This window comes from Trachemys scripta, chromosome 11, assembly GCF_013100865.1.
Source record: "Trachemys scripta elegans isolate TJP31775 chromosome 11, CAS_Tse_1.0, whole genome shotgun sequence".
NCBI classification, from domain to species: Eukaryota; Metazoa; Chordata; order Testudines; family Emydidae; genus Trachemys; species Trachemys scripta.
Genome location: NC_048308.1, coordinates 66851482 through 66874264, shown reverse-complemented (window position 1 = coordinate 66874264; position 22783 = coordinate 66851482). Strand labels below are relative to the sequence as shown.

The window sequence follows — 22783 nt, the reverse complement described above, 5'->3', positions numbered from 1 at the left end:
CCCGAGGACAGCGTTATATCGGGGTAGAGGTGTATTTGACTTTAAAGTTAAAGTCAACTATTCTGCAACCCACTGGTGTGCTATGGCATTCAGCCTGGCAGAGAGAAAAGGATTGATATCATTGATAAACAATGTCCACAAAAGATTGTGTGTAGTAGAGGTTGTCAGGAAACTTGTCAGTAACACCTTTTTACAAAGTTTGAAAGTCCAGCTTCTAGATTCCAGCATCTGAATCTGTCATGGGGACAGGGCGCAGCTGAATACATTAAAGAGGATGGGAGTTTAAGACCTTTAGGCGCAGCTACGATGGGATTGGTATCAGCACCTGAATATTATAGAATAGAAACTACCATTCTGTCTCTAAAGGATTTCAATTTATTTCAGTTCTTCATGCTTTTATCATCAAAACCACAAGGACATTAAAAGAGAAATGCTTCAGGACACAGAGTAAAGGACAGAGAGCCAATGAATTATAACAATTTATAGGAGGTAAAAGTTATGGCTGAGCCATCATCACTTGCCCTGGTGTAGCCCACGGGACAAAAACATTTTCAGTCCATTGTTTTCCAACCCCAAATCGTGCATTTCTTTCACAGAGATAAAAACTTCTCCACCTTTCAAGCTCTACCAGGCACAAGTTAGCATATGATAAACACCAAAACAAAGAGTGTAGCAATACAAAGAAATGTACCTTGTATCTGTGTATGGCACTGAAACGGAGGGACTCCCTGCCCAGGAAATAAGAACTCCTGCCGTAGTTGATGAATGAGCTCTATTCTTTCCGCAGCCTGGGGGAAGCCAGCCTGTGAACCCGGAAGCTTCGACTTGCCAGTGCCCGGATCAACCGAGCGCAATCCATTGCTTCAGAAACGTAAGAACAGAAGAGTCCATTGGCTGCTGGTTTTCAGCTGAATAAATACAACCAATCAAATGCATTTTAAGAACTGGCCAGTAGACTTCTCATTTACATTGTTTCTTCTCTTTCTTGGAAAACCTGTGCCACTTATCAAGATGTGTGTCCATGAAACAAGAAGTTTAACCTTGCCGAGGATTTTAGAGTAAATATATTTTATAGCGTCATTTTGACTAATTCTGAATTTTACCAGGAGATTTGCATTTGGAACCTTAAATCGAATTAAGTTTGATGAATGCAAAAGGATACTGTCGGCAGGTTTTTGTGGGGTTTAATTGCTTTTCTTTTCCTCTCTCTTGGCTGTAAGGGTCCCCTAGAGATGTGGAACTGAAAAGCTTTCCCAACTAGTTACCACACTTTCTATACGGAAAAGTTCTTGTTTCTTTTGGAGCATCTGGCAACATGCCTCTGTTTCATGTGAATTGCTGTGTGTGTACTGCCCGCCTCAGTGATTTCTGTGATCTCCAGTACGACTAACGCCCAGGAATGATGGACGGGGCATTTGTTTATTCTGCTTTTTAGGAGATTAAACCTATCTAGGGAAGCATGTTACTTTCTGGGAGTGGGTAGATTACCTTTGAAATCTGGATGTATTTTACTATACACAAAAAAGAAATTCATTGAAATGAAAGGGAGATTTTCCTGACTATGGGAAAGATTTGAGAACATAAATCACAAGAGAAATGTCAGTTATCTAGTCCTCCTCCACCCGATCTAATGGTAGTGTACTCAAATTGCAGCTAGTTTAAGGAAATTTAGATTTCCCACTAGCTTACTTCAGGGAGATCACTTTACATTGTTGCAGCAAATACTGAGGTTGGTTGATCATTTTGGTGGGACAGGCAAACCACTTCAAACAAAATGAGAACCAGAGAGCCTGCTGGAACTCTAGCAATTAAAAGGCTGCACTAGTGATAAACAGCTAACAAATGAGTGGTTACAAAAAGAAAAGGCCATCAGTCTCTTCTTCTCCTTCACACCCCTCCTTAGGATCTACCCCTGCCAAATCTGCCAGTGATTGCTGGCTGAAGAGCAGATGGCACTTCCTTTAGCTTTTTTGTTTTCAAATCACACCTACTTACCTTTAAGCGCATAAATAATCCCACTGAAGTCATGTTAGTGAAGTTAATCATTTTAAACTGTTTGCAGGATCAGGACCCTAGACTGTCAGGTCTCTGGGGCAGGACCAGGCCTTCATATGTGTGTGTTCAATGCCTGACACAACAGGATGCTACAGGAATATTAAATACAGTCATAATAAACTGTCCGAGAATGTATTGACTATTGTTCTGTGTTTGTACAGGACCTGGCACAATGGATTTCTGGTCTAAGAGCAGGGCTCCTGGGCACTATGATAATACAAATAATTAATAATACTAATAACCACTAGCTTTAAGGATGATCTTCACTGTACTGGGATGAGTTTCACCCTTAGGTTATGTCTACCACTTCGAGCTGGAAGGGTAATGCCCAGCTTGGAGACATACTCCCGCTAGCTCTGATCGAGGTAGTGCACTAATAATAAAGTAACGGCAGCGGCACGAGGAGTGAGAGGGACTAGCTGCCCCACGTGCGTCCCTAGAGTCTTGCCGCTGCCAAGATCCCACCTGAGACTCTCGGGACACACTTGGGGCAGCTAGTCCCTCTCACTGCTTGTACTGCCACGGCTGCACTATTTTTAGTGAGGTAGCTCAATCGGAGTCAGCCTGGATATGTCTCTTCAAGCTGGGCATGGCCCCCTCCCCCAGCTCAAAGTGTAGACATACCAATAGTGGTGGATGCAGAATCCTGCATGTCTGTTCATTTAACACCCATTTGACACAAGGAAGAACAAAATCATTGTAATCCAAGACTTCTCTGTAAAATGCAGTTAGTAACTGACTCTCTGCCCCAAACTACATCCTGGGAGTCGCACTGCTACAAGATTACATACTCTTGAAGCTCTGTTGGTATATACCAGTTCCTTCTCTGATTTATAGGAAAGTTGCTCCCTCTACTGCCCAATGAAGTAGGAGCAATATCTATTCATCTATTCACAAGGGCTTGTCAACACATTGAAATTGTATCACTTTAACTTTACAGATACAGTTACTGCAGTACAACTGGCCTAGGGGTTGTCATAACAGATCAACTCATTGGTTAGCCTGGTGCAGTCTGCTGCCTTCAGAAACGGACAGTACCCAATGCTTCAGAGCAGACATCCTCAGTAGTGATCCCACCAGGCAGCACTGTGCTGTACTGCACGGCGCAATGTGGGGAATCTCTTTCTGGTCCCTGCAGGTGATTGTTCCTGAAATGTGAGATAAATTATCCATCACTTTCAGAAATCCAGATCCGGGGGCCCGGTCCTCCTTGGGCAGTCACTGACTCCTGTGGAAGATGGATGCAAAGCACAGTCAGCTGAGTTTGGAGCATTGTGCAGGCACTTTAAACAGGTGTAAACAGCTACAGAAGGTGCCCAGCAATGGAAAATCAGGCCCCCATAATTTGTCTCAATGCACTGCTGCAGCAGTGAATCCCAGGGACTATATGCTGTGTAGTTGGTTCCAAATGTCCCACCTTTTAGTTTTGTTGAGTGTCCCCTTTGTATTGTACGATAGGCTGGCGGAGGAATGGAAGGGACAGATTTTCATTCCCCGTTCAGAATTTCTAACACCTAAATTAAAAGCAAAATCACTGATATCTGACCATGTTAGAGACAGATCCTCAGTCAGTAAAAACTACCGTAGCTTGGCCAGAATCAGAGTTATAACAGTTTACATGTGAAGTCATGAAGGTACATTGCTTTATATCTGAAGTCAGAGCTCGAACTTACAGCAGCTGTCAATTCCAATTCAGCAAAGCATTAGCCAGTGTTCTTAGGTCCATCTTATCCAGCAAAGCACTTAAGCCCCTGTTTAATTTTAAGGATATACTTAAGTCTCATTGAAGCTGATGGGACTTCAGCATGCGTCTGAAGATAAGCATGGTCTTAAAGTGCTTTGCTAATAAGATAGGACTGCTGAATCACCTTATTAGGTTCACCTTATTGCTCAGGTTTCCAGAAAAATAACAGACAGCTGAGTACATTTTCTCTTTGTTAATTTTATTTGCTGTCACCCTTCTCCACCTACTAGACAAAAGCTCTAATCAGCAAAGGGCATTAAGTGTCCTGCAGAATCTCTCCAAACTTTGACTTTGAAGTGGGGTGCACAAGGAACTGCCCATCTTGAGTGTACATAATTCAGTGTAAGGAAGTGCAGTCCTCTCACAACTACCTGCTATTGGGAATTCTCTTTCTTTTGGGTGTAACCCATCTGCCAGGGCGTTGTCACCAGCAACAAGCATTGGGTTCAAAAAGCTAGGAGTCCCTCTTCAAACTGGCAAGAACCATTGGCTCAAGGCCCCACCCGGAGTTTCTGGGATCACTGAATACCTTCCCTAGGTATCTTCAATAGGCAACCATTCTCCACTGCGGGCAGTGGGCCAGGATATGAAACAAGGAAAACGTGAGGGGAAAACAGTATGAACGATTTCACCCTCATCTCCAAGCACCCCTTGTGGCTGGACACCTTAACTCGAGACTTAAGGTCTCATTTCCTTTGTTGGGTCTCTAAGGACTCCACCACAGGCTCCCCAGTCTCAATAATACCCATCCTTGGGGGCGGTTTATAATGAAAACAAGCTGCAAATAATCCATAACAAGTGTCCCAAAACATAGTCCATTTATCACACCCACTGCACAGTCTTTAAAATCCCATGGCCTATAATCCACCAAGATAGCACATACCGTGCTCTGGTGTCTTCTACTGGACCCAAGCTCTTCTTCGGTCCTCTCCCATCCTTTTGCCAGGACAGCCACCTCAGCCCTTCCAGCCAGAGTGCAGCCCTGCTCTCCCCTGTGGGAACCCTGCAGCCTCTCTGCTAGAAGGTGCTCACCCTCACTAGAAGAGCATCCATCATCCGCCTGCAACGTTAGCCTTTTCCCGCTTGCCAGTGCGCAGATGTTGGCACGTAAGCCCTTCCACTACTCCCTTGCCTTCAGCTCTCTGGCCCTTGGCCCCAGCTCTTCGGCATTGACATGTCAGCGGGAAAGCTCCTCCCCTGCCTTCAGACCTCTGGCCCTGGCTCTCAGCTTAGGGAGACCATCTGGCAAATGTTTCTGCTGCTCTCCAGCCTTCCTCCAGGAACCTGTTCCCTGGCTGATTCTCCCTGATCCTTTATAACCCCAGGTGCTGCCCTGCCCTCTTAATAGGTAACCTGGGAGCCCCTGTGCTGACACAAGGGAGCAGGACATACCTCATGTACAAGGGCCAATCACCCAATGATACACAGCAACAATATATTTACATGAATGATAAATAAAAACCCTCCCCCCAGTAACTCTGCCAGTAGCCCAATACCAGCTCCCCAGCCACCAGTAATGAATAACCAGTAGGTAAACATCCTTTACTACATCACTTTCTCCTTCTCTATCCACTAACCCCTATTTGTGGGTTTGTGTCAGTGGGTAGTGTGACCTCAGAGGCCTCAGGGGCACTCAGACAAGCCTGTCTCCGGTCTCTTGGGAAGTGCTGTCTGGTCCTAACCTGAGGCATCACCACCTATCCCAGCCAATTCTGAGTTTGTAGGGATGCTGACTTCCCAAAGTGTCACTGGAGGAGTTCTTGGTGGAAAGCTTAAGCAAATGTAGCTGTACTTCTCTCATTTCACCAACAGATGGGGGCAGAGAGCTCCTTCCACTCTGTTCACTTGCAATTCTGAGTAAAGAGCTTATGCCAGGGGTGGCCAAACTTACCGACCTTCCGAGCTACATACAACAATCTTCAGAAATTACAGAGCCAGGGCACACCTGCCGGGGCTTGGGGCTTGAGTCCTGAGGGAGGGGCCTGCCGGCCGGGGCTCAGGGCTTCAGGCCCGCTCCTGCTTAAGCCCCAAGCCCCAGCAGGTGCACCCCACTGGGCTAAAGCCTCAAGATCCCCCACCCTGCTGGGCAGAAGCCCCTACCCCACCACGCTGCAAAGCAGAGGTCTTGAGATCCCCCACCCCCAGTCTGGTAGGTGGAGAATGGGGGGGAAGCACACATGAGTGGGCTCCGCGAGCTGCACTTCAATGGTAAAAGAGCCGCATGTGACTTGTGAGCCACAGTTTGGCCACCCCCGGCTTATACAGACAAAACAGCTCTGTGGTCATTCTTCCCTTTGTTCACCAAGAGATGGGAGAAGAGAGTGCCTTCCCCTCTAGAGCATACAGGAGGCTGGACTTACATATGCTTAATAGTTTACTGTCTTAGACGAATGGAGCCCTATCCAACGCCCATCGCAGCCAATGAAACGACTCCCATTGACTTCAACAGACTTTGGCTTGAGCCCAGGGCCAGATTAACCCATAGGCTAATAAGGCTATAGCCTTAGGCCCTACTGTAGGCCCTCCATTCCATATTGAAGCTGAGCTACACTAGTGGGGCCATCGGAATGTTTCTGTCTCATTAGATATTGCTTTGTACAAATTAATTCATCAAGAATCTGAATTCAATTAATGGTGGTTGTGCTTTTGTCTTTGTGGGCTAAGTAAGTGTTTGTGGGGCCATGTTGAAGAAAGGAGGATGGCAGAAATTGAAGGAGGCCAAAGAAAGATGCAAAGACCAGAAGTGGCGCTGAAAGGAACTCCTTCTCGCCTAACATTTTCTCCTCCTACCAAGTCTGGTGGTGAGGAAGACCAGGCGAATACCAGCCCAAGTGAACCTGCTGCACCTGCGCCTGATGAAAAGGAGCAGCCGTCTGTGACTTCTCTAGTTGCACCCCTCTGAAGACTTTCCCAGTGATAATAATATAAAAATATCCTTCTCCAATGATCAAGGTGAATGGGACATGACTTCTCAAGATCTTATTGCATATTGGACTGAGACGGGCCAACAGAAATGCCAGAATCTGGATGCTGACTTTTCATTGACAAAGTGAGAGTACACCAATCAGAATCGTTATCTGACCAAATCAATGTTTGAATGTGTGAAGCCTAACAAAGATTGTCAAGCGAGAATGGCTCATCTATTCGCCTTATAAGAAGATAGTGAACTGTTTTCATTGCCGCCTGTTTTCTGATACCAAAAAATGGGGAATGTTCTGTGAAGGCTTCATTGATTGGAAGAATACTGCATACATTACCAATCATGCAATGAGTGAGCAGTATGCATTGTCAGTTAGCAGCTACCATGCCCGAAAGAAAGTTAGTGGCAGAATTGATACCCAAATGGAAAACCAGTTTTTTTCATTCTCAGACGCGCAGTTGAAATCATAGTTTTTCTTGCTGAGTGTAGTCTGCCATTCCATGGCTCAAGTGAGACCATTGGATCAAAACATAATGGCAATTATCTTGGCGTTCTAGAGCTAATCGCTATGTTCGACCCTTTCTTAGCTCAGCACATCAATGAACACGCAAATCATGGAAAAGGCCATTGTAAGCAGGTGTGGACTCACCCCTGCTGCGCCTCCTGCTGGTTGTCCTGGGAATTAGCTCACTAGCCTCCTGAGCGCCCTCTGCAGGCCAGTTGTCCCTCCTGTCTTTGGCCCCCATGTCTCTCCCGGATCCCGGTGCCCTTGGCTTAGGTTCTGCCCCCCTGGCAGTACCCCACTCTCTCTCTGGGTCTCTCCACCCAGGGGACCCTCCACCTCCTATCCCAATGTCGCCTCAGTTATGGCTACTGTCAGTCACCATCTAGCCCCCGCGCCCTGGGGCAGACTGCAGTCTATCAGCCAATCATCACTGGCAACAAGGGGTTTGGACTGGCTGCCTTTACCCACCCTCAGGTTGCCCCTCTGCAACCCAACCCCAGCTGCAGCCACTTCCCCAATCAGCAGGGGTTTTGCCCCTTTACACAGCCCCAGCCTCTACAGGGCTTTTCCAACCCCTTCAGGGCTGGAGCGGGTGATCACCCCGCTACAGCCATAAATCATATCTATCAAAGACAATTTGTGATGAATTCATTGCGCTGCTGGCAAAGAAGATGCTATCAGCCAAACCATTGTAGATGAGATCAAAGATTTGGTTCTTTGATCTCATCTACAATGGTTTGGCTGATAGCATCTTCTTGGGATATTTTTCAGTGTCCGTTGACTCAGCACTGGATGTCACATGTAGATCAGCTGACTCATCTTGCGTTATGTGCTACCCAGTGGACCAGGTGAGCATTTCGTGACCTTCATAAACATCACCAGTCCACAGGGGAGTAACTTGCCTACTCTATTTCCTCACCGAAAATGGGATTGACATCAACCTTTGTCATGGCCAAAGCTATGAAAATGCAAGTAATATAAGTGGCAAATATTCAGGGATGCAGGCAAAGATAAAAGAGCGCAATGCTTTGGTTGATTACATACCATGTGCTGCACACTCACTCAACCTTGTTGGCCAGTCTGCCATGAATGGTTGTGTTGAAGCAGTTTCTTTTTTTGGATTTGTCCAAGAATTGTACAGTTTTTTCTCTGCATCAACCAGTTGCTGGATGATTCTTAGAGATTCACTACCAAAGGGATGCCCAGTGCTCAAATCACTCTCAGGGACACAGTGGAGTGCCAATGCTGAAGCTGTGAATGCAGTTGTTCTGGGATACCCCAACATCCTTGAAGCGCTAGAGAGTATCAAGGATGATGAACCTCAAAAATCAGCAAGAAGAAAAGATGCGAAGATCCTGAGTGATGCAATGCACACTTTGGAAACTCGTATTTTGTGTGAGGTCTGGAATGATATACTTCAGCCATTCAGCAGGTGCAGTGTAAGCTTGCAAAGTGCTCAAATTGACCTTTCCACTGCTGTAAACCTAATGAGGAGTCTTGGAACTGTTCTTCAACAAATGCAGGATAGTTTTGATGAGTATGAAATTCAGGGGGCTGCAAGGACTGCTAACCATGAGTATAAGTCAGCCAAACACCACAAAAGACAGAAGACATGCGACGATGCAACTGTCATTCAGTGACAAGGAGGCCTTCACAGTTAATACCTTCATCACAATCATCAACAAACTGAAGAGTTCATTAGAATATCGGGTCGTGGCTTACGAAAATATTGACAAAACCGTTAGTGTACTGACAAATTTTTCGCCTAGCATTTCAAGTTCCGAAGTCAGTGAAGGTATCAAACATCTGTGTCAGAAGTACCCAGACAATCTCCCAGTAGATTTTACTAAAGAATTTCTTCAATTTGTTGAATTCACATCACTCTCAGCTATAGAGAGAAAAGATGACAAAAGCAAATCTATTTGGATGTACTGAGTTATCACTGAATCCAGTGTGATAGAATGTTTCTGGAATGTTGAAAGTGCATTACGGCTGTGTGTGTCACTAATGATCACTAACTATAGTGGAGAACGTTCCTTCTGTCTTCTAACAAGGGTAAAAAATGTTCTCCGATCCACCATGACTCAAGAGCATCTCGGTGCTTTGTCCCTCTTGAGCATTGAGAATGAAATCGTCTGGTCTTTGAATTACGATGACATCATACATAACTTTGCCACAACTAAAGCGAGGGGAAAAAAGTGTTTGTGTGAAGAATTGAGTGTAGTGAGAGTAGAATAAACTTGTTAATGTTACATAATTAATAATACGTAAATATGTATGTAGATAATAAATATTTGATGACTTCATAATATTTTTTGCATACTTAGGCCCTTCTCTCCCATTAGCCTTAGGTCCCTCATAACCTTAATCCGGCCCTGCTTGGGCTCACAGAAAATAAATGGAAAAACATAGGAAAAAAACCTGATGGGAAAACTTAAGCAATATATATAGGGCCATATTTTCACAGCGACTCCATCCCTGCCTCTAAATTCATGCACTCAAAAACTAGTGTGTGTGCATGAAAACTGGGTAACTTGCACGTGCACAATATGGTTGTTTTGGCTGTGCAATCGTGGCAACACAAGCTTAAAAGGCTGTCTTTGCAAAGTGACTTCACAATATCCCGGAAGAGAAGTGTGAAATGGACGGCTGTCATGGCAAGTCAGTCTCATAGATGTGTGGTGTGGTTACAACACTTCTCACATACAACTATTGGGAGAAATGAAAATTGCAAAAACCAAGAGACAGTTTCTATAATTTTTTTTGACTGGCATGCTCATCCAGGCCCTGCTACAAGGCCCACTGAAGTCAATGCGGATCCTTCCATTGACTGTCATGGGCTTTGGATCAACCCCCAAAGGGGCACCGCAGTGAACACAAGTATAGCCCCAACTCAAAGCACTGGCACATACTAGTAAGGTTTATTTATGCATTTAAGGGAATGGAAGACAGGCAACCCACAAACTCATCTACAGCTGCTATGGACTTTGACTTTCTCTTGTGTTTACATCAGCTCCTGGATGTTAGAGTCTTAAGGACTATGAACCTTTGGCAAAAATAGTAAACCAATGGCATCCAGGAAACTACAGCTGTTTGGATATTATTTCCTTGTTCCCGCCCTGTCTCAATCATCTCTCACACCTTTTCAGCAAGGTGCCATCATAGATCAAGGACAATGCCTAGATTAGAGTCCTTGGGCCAAATACTCAGCTGATGTAAATCACCATAGTTTCATTGACAGTAAATGCTATTCTGATTTACACCCACAGAGAACGTTCCTTTTGATTCTTAGGATGCTACCATAAATTGAGCCAATGAATCCAAGTAGGGGGCTTGTACTGAACTGCGTAAGCTTGGCTTAGTGCATTACATTCTAGAATTTCTGTGAAGCAGACCCGCTCTATGAATACGTCTTTAATCAACAACTAAATATAAAAGCCAGGTCTTTAAATTTGATCAGCGGAATGGATTGGCCCCAGGGTCCAGTATAGTTCATCTGCTGTGCACCCTCCAACCAGACATACCGCTCAGTTTCTAACAACTACCAGCCATACTTTGTCCATTTTTATGGCTAAGACCCGCAGCAAAGATTTTTACATTAAGCTGCAGTATTCAGATTGGTCTGAACAGGGTAGAGTTTGTCAGAATTGACAGTCCACTTGGGATTTAACTGCATTTATTGCCTCTTTAATTTTAAAATGAATATATTCATGGGGTTGGACGCTCAGCCGATGTAAATTGGCATATGCCTTCCAATGAATCATGTTTACTCCTTATAAAAAGAAAATTAATTCTCATATATTGCATTTGACTATGGCTGTGCTATAAGCCCATAGGCTATCATTCTTCCGGTTTGTCAGTTGCCTCATAGGGGTGCCTTAAAAGTCTTAACAAGTTTTCCATTCTCTCTAATCCTGAGACATTTAATCTTCTTCTAATCAAAGCTCTCTTTAATAAAGTTGCAGGGCCTGACTGACCACTGTGTTACAGCCGTTTATACCATTGCACTGTCACTGAGGCTGAAGCATCCACTGGAGATGCACAAGTTTTATGCTAATGTTTCTATAGATTCAAACATTCTGAGGCTAGAAGGGGCCATTATGATTATCTGACCTCCCCTAGCATTGTCTGACCTCCGGCATCTCATAGGTCACAGAATTTCATCCAGTGATTCCTGCATTAAGCCCAACAACACAGGGCGGGACTAAAGAATGTCTTTTAGAAAGACTTCAAATTTTTTATTTAAAGTCTCTAAGTGATGGAGAAATGACCCATCCCTGGGGAAGGTGTTCTAATGGTTAATTACCCTCTCTGTGGTAAATCAGGCCCTTAGATTGTATTCAGACATTGCTCTGTCTGGGTCACCTTTTCATACAAGCTTATTCAAAATGTTTCCAGTAGCCTGCTGCAGACCTAAAAAACGAATGCCAAAATTAGATACACAAGTTCTGAAACCATTTGATTAACTATGTTTTATAATGGAGACTGTTTTTATAGAAAAAAGTGTAGATGGATGAACACCATTCAACTAGTCCCCTGTACACACATGCATAAGGGCATCAAGACCTACCTTTCCAGAAGTCACCAAGAAGATGTGCCAGTTCTGTTCCTCTTGGAAGAGGAAACTCAGAGGCTGTGGCCGTCATCCTCCGATATATTCGGGCTTAAGAACATACAAACGTAAGAGAGGCCCTACTGGGTCAGACCAAAAGTCTATCTAGCCCAGTATCCTGTCTTTCGACAGTGGCCAATGCCAGGTGCCCCAGAGGGAATAAACAGAACAGGTAATCATCAAGTGATCCATCCCCAGTCGCCCATTCCCAGCTTCTGGCAAACAGAGGCTAGAGACACCATCTCTGCCCTCCCTGGCCAATAGCCATTGATGGACCTATCCTCCATGAACTTACCTAGTTCTTTTTTGAACCCTGTTATAGTCTTGGCCTTCACAACATCCTCTGGCAAAGAGTTCCACAGACTGACTGTGCATTGTGTGAAGAAATACTTCCTTTTGTTTGTTTTAAACCTGCTGCCTATTAATTTCATTTGGTGGCCCCTAGTTCTTGTGTTATGAGAAGGAGGAAATAACACTTCCTCATCTACTTTCTCTATACCAGTCATGATTTTAGAGACCTCATTCATATCCCCCCTTAGTCGGCTCTTTTCCAAACTGAAAAGTCCCAATCTTATTAATCTCTCTTCAAATGGAAGCCGTTCCATACCCCTAATCATTTTTGATTCTTGGTCAACTGGATAGATAAAGAAACATTTTTCAGCGAAAGATGTTCAGAATCCATGCCTAGATTCCTCAGCTGCAGCAGAAGAGCATTTGGGGGCAGCTGAAGGGTTGTGTGCCCTAAACTATCTTTAATGGGCCTTTGCTCCTTGCCCTGATCCTAGAGAAGCTCTAACTGGACCACTGTTAAAAACCAGAGTACCCTCAAAGCTGCTCTAATTTGTGCTGGCTGCCAATATCCTCACGGGACCATTGTGCCAGCAGCAGGGATGTCAGGGCACAGAGCTGATCTGGCCATGGCCCCTGCATCAGCAACCAAAGAAGGGAAAGCGGAGTAGAAGGCATTACATGGGAGCTGCATCACTGAGGATGCATACTTGGTGCCCTCCAGGGGCTGGATACATTAGCTTAAGCAACCTCCATGTCCTGAGGACCAGGGCCCCAGTCCCTTTAGGTATGTCTACACTGCAGTCGAAGGTGTGATTGCAGCTTGGGTAGCCATATCTGCTCTAGCTTTAATCTTTCAAAATAACAGTGAAGGTGTGGTGACCTGGGCTTCAGTGTGGGCTGTACAAACCTGCCCAGAACCCACAGGCACGTGCTTGCACTTCTAGCCTGCATGGGAGTTCATGCTGGCATGTCTTCAGTGCTACTTTTGGCTGTGCTGCAATCACTGTAGACGTACCCTTAGACAGTTACCAAGAGTCACAACGACACAGCTCCTTGGTGCCTCTTATTCCCCACGTCATCTTGTTCTACTTCTCAGGGATTTATGTTCCCAGATTAACATAACAACCAGGTCAATTTGGGCTCCTTATTTAAGATTTAATTATAAAACTGAGTTCTCTCCATGTTTTACATAGGTCCCTGTCATTTCCATTTTCTTTTCCATGACAGCAATGGATTGTTGGATAGAATCCATTGTTTTATTCATGGCAAACATATTCCTGAGAGCTTCAAAATTTCTCCACATGGCAGTGTCCACTCTACTGCGAGGGTTAGTGGATGGAGCTGGCACACCAGACAACGGTTGCCTCAAGTTTCATACTTTCCCCCAGTTCCTCCAGGACAAGATGTTTAGAAGCTTGGAGCTTTGCCCTTTGTGATCAGGGCCCCAACACTGGGGAAAAGGTTGAATATAAACAATGAAAGCAAAATGAGATGAAGCTATTTTCCATCTCTGACTTCTGTGATTTTAAGTCACGGAGTACAGGGCTGTCACGCTGGCTGGAGTGGTCACAGCTGTGAGTGCCAAACTCAGGGTAGGCTCTCAAAAAGCAGGACAGATGCCCCAGTTGTTCTATAATTAGATTTCACCAACCCAGTACAAATGTGAACTCCTGAAGCACTATAACAGTCTTACCCTGGAATCACAGACAGTCCCCTTGGGCACTCCAGTCTATTTTGCCATCCAGGCAAGCTAGACTTAGTGATAGTTGGCTGCCATACACCAAAGATCACAAAAGGTTCAGGTTGCTTCGAGTCCCAAGAGACCCCGGTCACTTAGCCCAGGTCAATGTGTACCTCAGATCTCCCACCAATAACAATGCTTGTAGCCAATCCTATAGTAAGCTAACTGGTAACATCTATACACAAATGAGTTACAGTCTGTGGTCCCAAATGGTGACAGAGTTGTAGTAATCTGTTGGGACTGAATGTCTTTTAGGACTAACCCAGGTTGACCCTGGTGTTTCTGCTCCTGTCTCCTAGCTCCAGCCCGGTGAGAGTCCATACAGCAAAGAAAGACCCAGTTTCTCCTCGTCAGGGATTTTTATCTTCTCCACCCCACAGTCCAAACTGATGGGATGAGTTCACATAGGTCTCTCCTTGCTGGAGGGAGTTAGGAAAGCAGTCAACGGGACCTCTGTCTTTTTATGCTACACAATGCCTTCTTTGCCTTTAGTGGGCCATCTTGTGTGCAGGATGAGCACTTTACCTTAATTGATACCTCTTTTCCTGTTTGGTAAATTACGTAATTACAGAGGGTTACAATGCAAACACTCAGTATAACTTTATACCCTGGACTATAGAAGTTTTAATGAGATCAATACATGCAGCATCCTACAAGCATTTCATAAAGTCTAAACATTCTTATCAACTTACCATCTAATACGTATTTTGAGAATGCGAACACCCAGGGGAGCTGGTGTGGTTTCCAGCTATGAATTTGCCAGTGCTCAGCTGATGCCTACAGCCTTGGCAAGAGCTGGCACCTGGTCTGCCAGAATCACCAGGGCATACACAACTTCTTCTAAGACTCTATACTCTATATGGGATTGGAGCAAGTAGAGATGAGCAGCAGGGTGGGATGGTGATAGGGCATGGACGGAGGGTTGGGAGAGAGAGCTGAATCTTTGTTTTTGGTTCAGGTGATGTCTTAATATAGCTGTAGTTTGGGCCAAACTCATTGCCAACATAAATGGGCACATCTCCATCAAAATCAATTGAGGTGCTTTAGTTTATGCCAGCTATGAATTTATCCTTAGGAAAAGTCATCTGTTTAGTCAAACATTAAAGACAAGCTCACACTATATTTCCCAAAAAGCCAGGTGACTCTGCAAATTTGTTTGACAACTGTAGCCCCTTTCACTCTTCAGGAATGATCCATGAACAGATATATGACACGGGGAAATCTTTCATTACAAGAGAGCTGCCCTAATATACTTATTCATTCTTTTTTCTCTCTAATATTCTATAAGTCTAGAAGACAGTGTTGACCAAAAAAAAAAAAAAAAAAAAAAGGGGGGGGGGGGAATAATTGTGATCTCCCCTCCTCTGATTTCTTTTGAAATCCAAATTTCATTTTTTTTCTAAATGTAAAATTTTTTTGATCCTCTAATAATTGGTCAAAAAACAGGTTGGTCAAAAAAAACCATTGAAGGTTTAACAGAATTTTTGCGAATGATAAATCCCTCATATTGACTTCAGTGGGAGCAACATTAGGCCAATGCTGAGTGCTTTTAACAATGCCCCTTATCATCTCTTATATTTACCAAAATGACTGGTGTGTGTCTATATTTCTTTAAGAATGTGCTGTGTGTTTTAGCTGCTGCATATGTACCCTGGAATAGAAGAGTTTAGATATTAAACAGCAAAAGGCTCTAGTAAAACCAGTTCAACTTGTTACCCGATAAATTTTTGTTGCTTCTGGACACACTCATGTCTAAACATCCCTATCTGCCATATGATAATAAGTCTCTCTCACACTCACTGCTGTGTATTTTTGCAATCAAACACAGGGATTATTCTGTGATACTAAATGAGTTATAAGTGGCATTGATTGGACTAACACCTTGTTCCTTGTATTGCAATTAATTGCAAGGGGATAGGATTTGGAGACTGAGGAATGCTCTTAATCAATGGTATTATCTCAGTTTGCCAATGCTGGAAAGTATTTACGGAGGTTTTAAATGAATACACTGGCTGTATATCTCTTCCTTAATTCTCAGTCCTCAAAAATCAAGGTGAACTGAACGACCATTACTGTACAGAGGACAGTAAATCTAGGGAGAAAACCCAGTGGGACAGAATGGAAGGGCCGGGCAGTAATGCTAGACATGAACCCTTCACCTTTATAGTCCCCCACCCTTGCCGAGAATGGTTCTAGGTAGCAACATGACTGGTGACTTCCATTCAGCCATCCTCTAATCAGGGGCAGCTCTATGGATTTTGCCGCCCCAAGCACGGCAGTCAGGCGGCTTTCGGCAGCACGCCTGCGAGCGGTCCGCTGGCCACACGGATTCGGCGGCATGCCTGCGGGAGGTCCGCCGGTGCCGCGCCTTCAGCATACCCGCCGCTGAATTACTGCCAAAGCCGCGGGACCAACTAGAATTTATCTAGTTCTGGTCAATGTTTATACAGCCTTGCTAAAGGCTGTTAGGAGGAATGGGGGTGAAATTTATAACTAAGGCTAACTCTTGTTGGGGGAAATAAGTGGCGGCCTGATGGCCGCCCTCAGAACAACCGGCGGGCCGCCCCCGCGGCTTGCCGCCCCAGGCACGCGCTTGCTGCGCTGGTGCCTGGAGCCGCCCCTGCCTCTAATCCCCACAGCTGGACACAGGATACTGGGCTAAGTATTCTGATATACTGCGCCTATTCTAAATTCCTATATTTATATAATCTTCTCTAAGATGCTTGATTTTTGACTCCAGGGCATGTTCCTAAAAGCTTAGTTCACATTTTAGTAACGCTACTGCATATGTCACTGCCTATTTGTGCATCGGTGCATGGTTCTTCAAGGCTGTGCTTTGCATGGTCTATCAAGAACGGCTATCAGCCGGTGTAAATGTGGCATCCCAGGTTTCCTATTGATTGTTTCAAAATGCACAGCACCAGAACGTTTCCACTTATTTCCCCCAACAAGAGTTAGCCTTAGTTATAAATTTCACCCCCATTCCTCCTAAAAGCCTTTAGCAAGGCTGTATAAACATTGACCAGAACTAGATAAATTCATGGAAGATAGCCACTGATGAATCCTCCTATCCTATCCTATTAGCCGGGATGGTCAGGGATGGTGTCCCTGTTTGCCAGAAGCTGCGAATGGGTGACAGGGGATGTATCACTTGATGATTACCTGTTCTGTTCATTCCCTCTGGGGCACCTGGCATTGGCCACCATCGGAAGACAGGATACTGGGCTAGATGGACCTTTGGTCTGATCCAGTATGGCCGTTCTTATGTTCTAATTGTATTTTGTGGGTGGGGAGGGGGGTATTTCCTTTCATTAGTATTAAATTTGTGCCTCACAATTAAAATTTGCTCTTTCACTCAGGTCAATTATTCAGTGCACATGGAAGATTTGCTAGAGCATGTTGCATTTTAACGAAAGAGGTTGCAAAAGGGTTAGTGGCTTGGCATAAGGAGGTAACTGACTCTGCTCCCACTGCACCATACTGAAAGAAACAGGCAGCACACTGCTACAAGAGAAAATGTGAGGCTTGCTGCAAGAATCTTCCAGAGGGCAGTTACTATAAAATATCCATCTTCCTACAGCATGAATCACAATCCCTGCTTTCCAGATGCTTCAAGAGCCAACGCGGAGGTTACCAGCTGCATCCCTCTGCTGTTCACTGCCTCCAGACTTTGAGAACTAGTCTGGCAGCTTGAGCCACACAATTAGTTAATCAATTTACTGCTTGGTTTGGTGGGAAAAGGACCTGATCCAAAGTCAGTGGGAGTCTTACCACTGACTTCACTGGCCTTTAGAGTTGGCTCTAGTGCATCAGCACAGGAAACACTGGTTCAAGGGTGACACTGATGACTGGGCCCTTCCTATCCGCGGCCACAGAAGGTTAGAGGAGACACATTTATACTTCAGTGATATGGGGAGGAATTAAGAGGGTATAAACACAGCCCCCGACTGGGAAAAAGTCTCTTGAATCAGTAAAAGTATTACAAGTGTCTCTGGTCTGCGCTCTTCCTGAAAGATGAGCCATCAAAATTATTTACACTGCAAAGTGATGAGGCCATGTAGCGTGCAATAAAAAGGAGGAAATGGTAAAAGTTTGTTCACTTCATGCATCATTTGCAGATGGGCAGAAGCACCCTGTGGGTCATTTACAGCATATCTTTATTATTTGCTTTTAAACTCCCACTATGGCTTATACGTGGTTCTTCTGAGACTGCTATCTTTTTCTTTTGTTCTTAAACAGGGAAAAAAACAAACACCTAGGAAGATTTATTAGCATGAGAAAGCAAAGGAATTTGAAACATCTCATTTTAGTTGGATATTTTTATATAGTTCAGTTTCCGTCTAAAGGGCAAGGGTTTAAATTAATAGAGAATATATTCCCCAGGTTCCTGAGCACTGTTAAAGATTTCTGCAATGGTGGAAAGTCTCCTTGGCAGAGAAATCAATCAACAAATCAAGGATCTTTCTGTTCGCTAGAGCCCATTCAATTGTTATTATTTGTATTACAATAGTGCCCAGATGTCTGAACTGTAGAGATGAGCAGCCTATACAAGGCTAGGTATACACACACATACTAAGAGACAGGCCCTGCCCCAATGAGTCCATAATCTAAATACACAACACACAACTGGTGTGTGTGTTGGGGGAATCAGAGGCACAGACAAGCCATGGGACTTGCCTGTGGCCACACAGCAGGTCAGTGGCCATGAATAGAACCACGGTGTCTGAAGTCCTGGTCCAGTGTCGTGTCTGTTGGACCATACTGCCTCCAATTATTCACTGCAAGTAAATTATTATTGTTCATTCTGTAGATTACAGTAGCACCTAGGAGCCAAACCTGAGATAAAAGCCTCTGTACTAGGTGCTGTACAAACACTAGGTAAGAAACAGTCCCTGCCCCAAAATGGGAGGTCATATTACCTCTGTAGTTGGCACTGGTGGAGTACGGTGTCCAGTTCTGAGGTTCACAATTCAAGAAGGATGCTGATCAACTGGAGATGGTTCAGAGAAGAGCCAGAAGAATGATTAAAGAATTGGAAAACATGCCTGATAGTGATAGGCTCCAAGAACTCATCTGGTTTAGCTTCACAAAGAGCAGATCTAAACAGGTGGTTGATCACAGTCTAAGTACCTATAATGGGAACAAATGTTTAATAACGGGGCCTTCAATCTAGCAAAGATATAACAAGATTGAATGGCTGGAAATTGAAGCTAGACAAATTCAGATGGAAATGAAGTGCCAATAATTAGCAATGAGGGTAATTAACCATTAGAACTTACCAGGGGGTGGGGATGGAGGATTTGCCATCACTGGTAATTTTAAAATGAAGATTGGAAGTTTTTTTTAAAGGATATGCTTTAGTTCAAACAGGAATTAATTCAGGGAAGTTCTATGGTCTTTGTAATGGAGGTGGTCACACTCGATGATCCATGAGGTCTGTTACAGAACCAGAACTTGAGCCCAAATCGCCCAAATCTCCCAAATTCCAGTCCTCTGCTTTAACCCACAAGAGTAACCTTCCTCTCTGTTACCTAACACATTTAGTCTCTTTATCTGTTTATGAATGTGTCGCGAGCTACTTACAATTTTCATTTGATATTTGAAGTTATCCGCTGAATAATTTTTGCAATTCATTGTGACTATTTGATGCCCAAAACTAGACACCTAGATCACATGTTACTGCCTTGTTTCCCTCATGGGATGAACGTGTCTCCTCGAATTATGCTTCCAGTACAAATACTCACATTTGCCTTCCTAGTCTGTCAATCTAGTACTTCTCTAGTGGTTAGCTGATTCCTGCCACTCACACTCCAACTGTGATGCAGAAGATATTTCATTGCGTGCATATCCCTTATTGATCCCAATGGGCCAGATTCTGATACCTGTTGTATTAATTTAGATGGAATACATGGGCCCAAAGAGTCAAATTGTTAACATGACTGTGAAACTTTAAAACATTAAACAGTTTTAAACAAAATTTGGGGTTGGGTAGACAGAGAGCACAGCTTGCTTAATACCAGGGCAAACTCCATTAAAAATTCTTTTTAACCTTTAATTAAATATACAGAAAAGAAAGATAAACAGCTACAGTATCTGAAGTATAAACTATTAAGTAAGGCTTTCATTGTAACAACATCCCTTGTTCCCTTTAGAAGGAAAAAAACCCCTTGTTTAACAGTCTTTTAGGTGGTATTGGAGATGATAATAATAAGTGTCTTTTCTGGAGAAAAGAGAAGATAGTTGAGATGGGCTGAGGTGTCGTTACCCTAACTCATGTTGGGTAGCACCATACTCAGTAGTCCAGTAACTTCAGTAGGATTATTTGTGGCACAACATACTGTTTAACATGAGTTGGGGTATCAGAACCTGCCCCTTACACTGCAAAGAAGAGTGAATAGGACTGGCTGTTTCTTATGCTATATGCAGAGTATGCAGTCTATGGACATTACCTTGGAAACGTGTGATCTTTGAAGTTTCTCTTATGTGCGGTACTGTTTGCAGTCTTGTCACTTGAGTTTGCATAACAAGAACCCCTGTCCATAATTCCTGTCTCGGCAGCGCGGAGACAGAACTGGGTCTGTGAAGAAAGTGAAGAGCGCAGACACTGCAAAGCACTTCACGGTGAGCCCATCCATAGCTTAACAGCTATATTTTCATCTGCTTACCATAAACATTTATACTGTATTTAGAAATCCGAGCCGGCTCTGATCTTCTTGCTTAAGTTTATTCAAATGATACCCTGGATTCAGAGACAAGCCTCCCTCATTTAGGCCCTGTCTGTCACAGGGTAGCTGGTCCCTGCAGACAGACGAAGCCCAGTGCCCTTGGACCAGAGCAGGTGAATCCAATCCAGCCAATTAAAGAGGGCCAAGCTACACCTGGGCCTATAAAGGGCTGCTGGGCCAGAGGAAGGACTGAGACAGGCCAAGCCCCGGGGAGCAATCAGCACAGCAAGCTCCTGTTGTGGGTCCCTGGGGCCAGAGGCTCAAGGAAGCAGCCCTGTGGCTGCTGCTTCAGGAAGGGAGCAGAGCCCTGGGAAGCTGCCAGGGGCAGGAATGCCAGAGACTCCTGGGAGGCCTGGCCCTGAAGCCTGGGGCCGAGGACGGAGTTAAGACTGTTTTCTGCTTGTTCAATAACCTCTGCTAAAGAAATAAACCTCCTTGACTGAGACTGGGTGTGGCACTGCATGCTTTGGAGCCAGGGAGAAGCTCCAGCCCTGGTGACCGGCCCAAACCCTGTAAACTTTGAAAGCCCAGCTCTGCACCTCTTCGGGAAAATGGAACCACCTGCGCCCTCGCTGCAGCTCTGCCATGTGTTTTAAAGAATCACCTGGCTTCATTTATACATCTTCTGGGGTCTGCCCTGGTAGTCCTCCACACAGAGCCAAGGTCATCTGATCACCATGTCTAGCTGAACTGAAGGGCCTGTTTTCCATTCTCACCTTCTGCAGGGCCTGTCTGCTGCCTGTGAGACAGTATCACCCCTCCTTCTAGACTCTCTCTTTCCTAAGACTTCCAAGACGGTGTATTCTTCTCAGGGCCGGCTCTAGGCACCAGCGCTCCAAGCATGTGCTTGGGGCGGCACTTTCCAAGAGGCGGCACTCTGCCCCCCCCCCTTTTTTTTTTGCTTGGGACGGCAAAAAGCCGGAACCCGGCCCTGGCCAGAGCCCTGCCGCTGAGGAGCCAGAACATCATCCCCTGGAGCCGAGCCCGGGCTGAGGTGGCGAGAGGGGCTCCCGGAGTGTGTGAGGAGCCGGGGAGGGAGGGAAGTGAGGCCCAGGATGCAGGGAGGGAGGAGGGGTCCTACTGCCACCACCGCTGCTGCTGTGAGTCTCCCCAGGGCGGCGCGGCATTTCCCCGCCCGAGTGGGCTGGGTAGGGCACCGCCGGGCTGGGCAGGGGGCGCGGATCCTGGCTCGCGCACTGATGGGGCAAGTGGCTGGGCAGCCCGAGCTGCCAGGGAGCTGCCCCCGGACCCAGCCCGCTACGCACCTCCCCCACCTCAGCCCTGAGCTCTTGTCCCAGGCCCCCACAGTGCCAGGGGTGGGGAGAGGCAGAGCCCGGCTCTGAGCGGGGCATACTGCCCCGCCAGGGGACCCCCGCAGCTCGGGCACCTGGGAGTCAGTGTCCGTCCTCTTGGCTTTGCCTGCATGGGGCTGGGGAAGCAGCTGTCAGTGCCTGAAGCTCGCAGCCTCTTCACTTGTACCTCCCTCCTTCGCTGCACCCCTTCCCCTTGTACTCTCCCTTCACCTGCACCTCCCCCTACACCTCTTCTTCCGCAACCCTCCTGATACCCCCTCTCCTCCTCCACGAGTACATCACACCCCGCTTTGATCTCCACTGAAAGTGTAAACGGGGCTTGCTGTGGTGAACGAGGCGGTCACGTTTTTTGGGGGGGAGCCCAGGGCTGGGGTGACAGGGGGTGCGGGTGGGGGAGGGTACTGGTGCGGGGGGGGGGGGAGCCCAGGGCTGGGGTCGGGGGCAGACACAAATTTTTTTGCTTGGGGCAGCAAAAAACCTAGAGCCGGCCCTGATTCTTCTGATTCACCTCCTCCTTCTTCCACTATTTCTCCATTGCCTCCTTTGGGGACTCTTCCTCCACTGCTCTCCCACTCCCTGCAGGAATCCCTAAGGCTTCTGTTCCTGAGCCGGTCCTCTGCACCTTTTACACTTCATACCTCATCTGCTCCCACAGCTTTAACTATGACTTCTCTGTGGACAGTTCACAAGTCTGCATCTCCATCGTTACACAGTTCAGTTGTACGTCTCTGATAATCTCCCTGACATCTCACTCTGGATGTAACACCACCAACTCAACTGAGCATCGAACCTAAGCCTTCCCCCTGCTCCCTGGCATGTAAGCTAGCAACTTTGCTGTAGCATGGTCCAATGGATAGGGCCCCAGACTGAGAGTCAG

General features: G+C 45.6%; 1 protein-coding gene across 2 annotated transcripts in view; it reads right to left on the bottom strand.

Annotated features, from left to right (window-relative positions):
• Nucleotides 1-18804, bottom strand: part of LOC117884764 — a 49359-nt gene extending 30555 nt beyond the window's left edge. Inside the window, exons 1-2 of one of the 2 annotated variants that reach the window (XM_034785524.1) lie at nucleotides 18788-18804; nucleotides 692-908 (exon numbers count right to left, since the gene is read on the bottom strand). The gene's annotated coding sequence lies outside the window, so the exon portion shown is untranslated. Of the gene's footprint in view, nucleotides 1-691; nucleotides 1942-18787 lie in introns of those variants that run through there. The other variant, XM_034785523.1, reaches the window with a different exon arrangement.
• Nucleotides 18805-22783: the final 3979 nt, after the last annotated feature.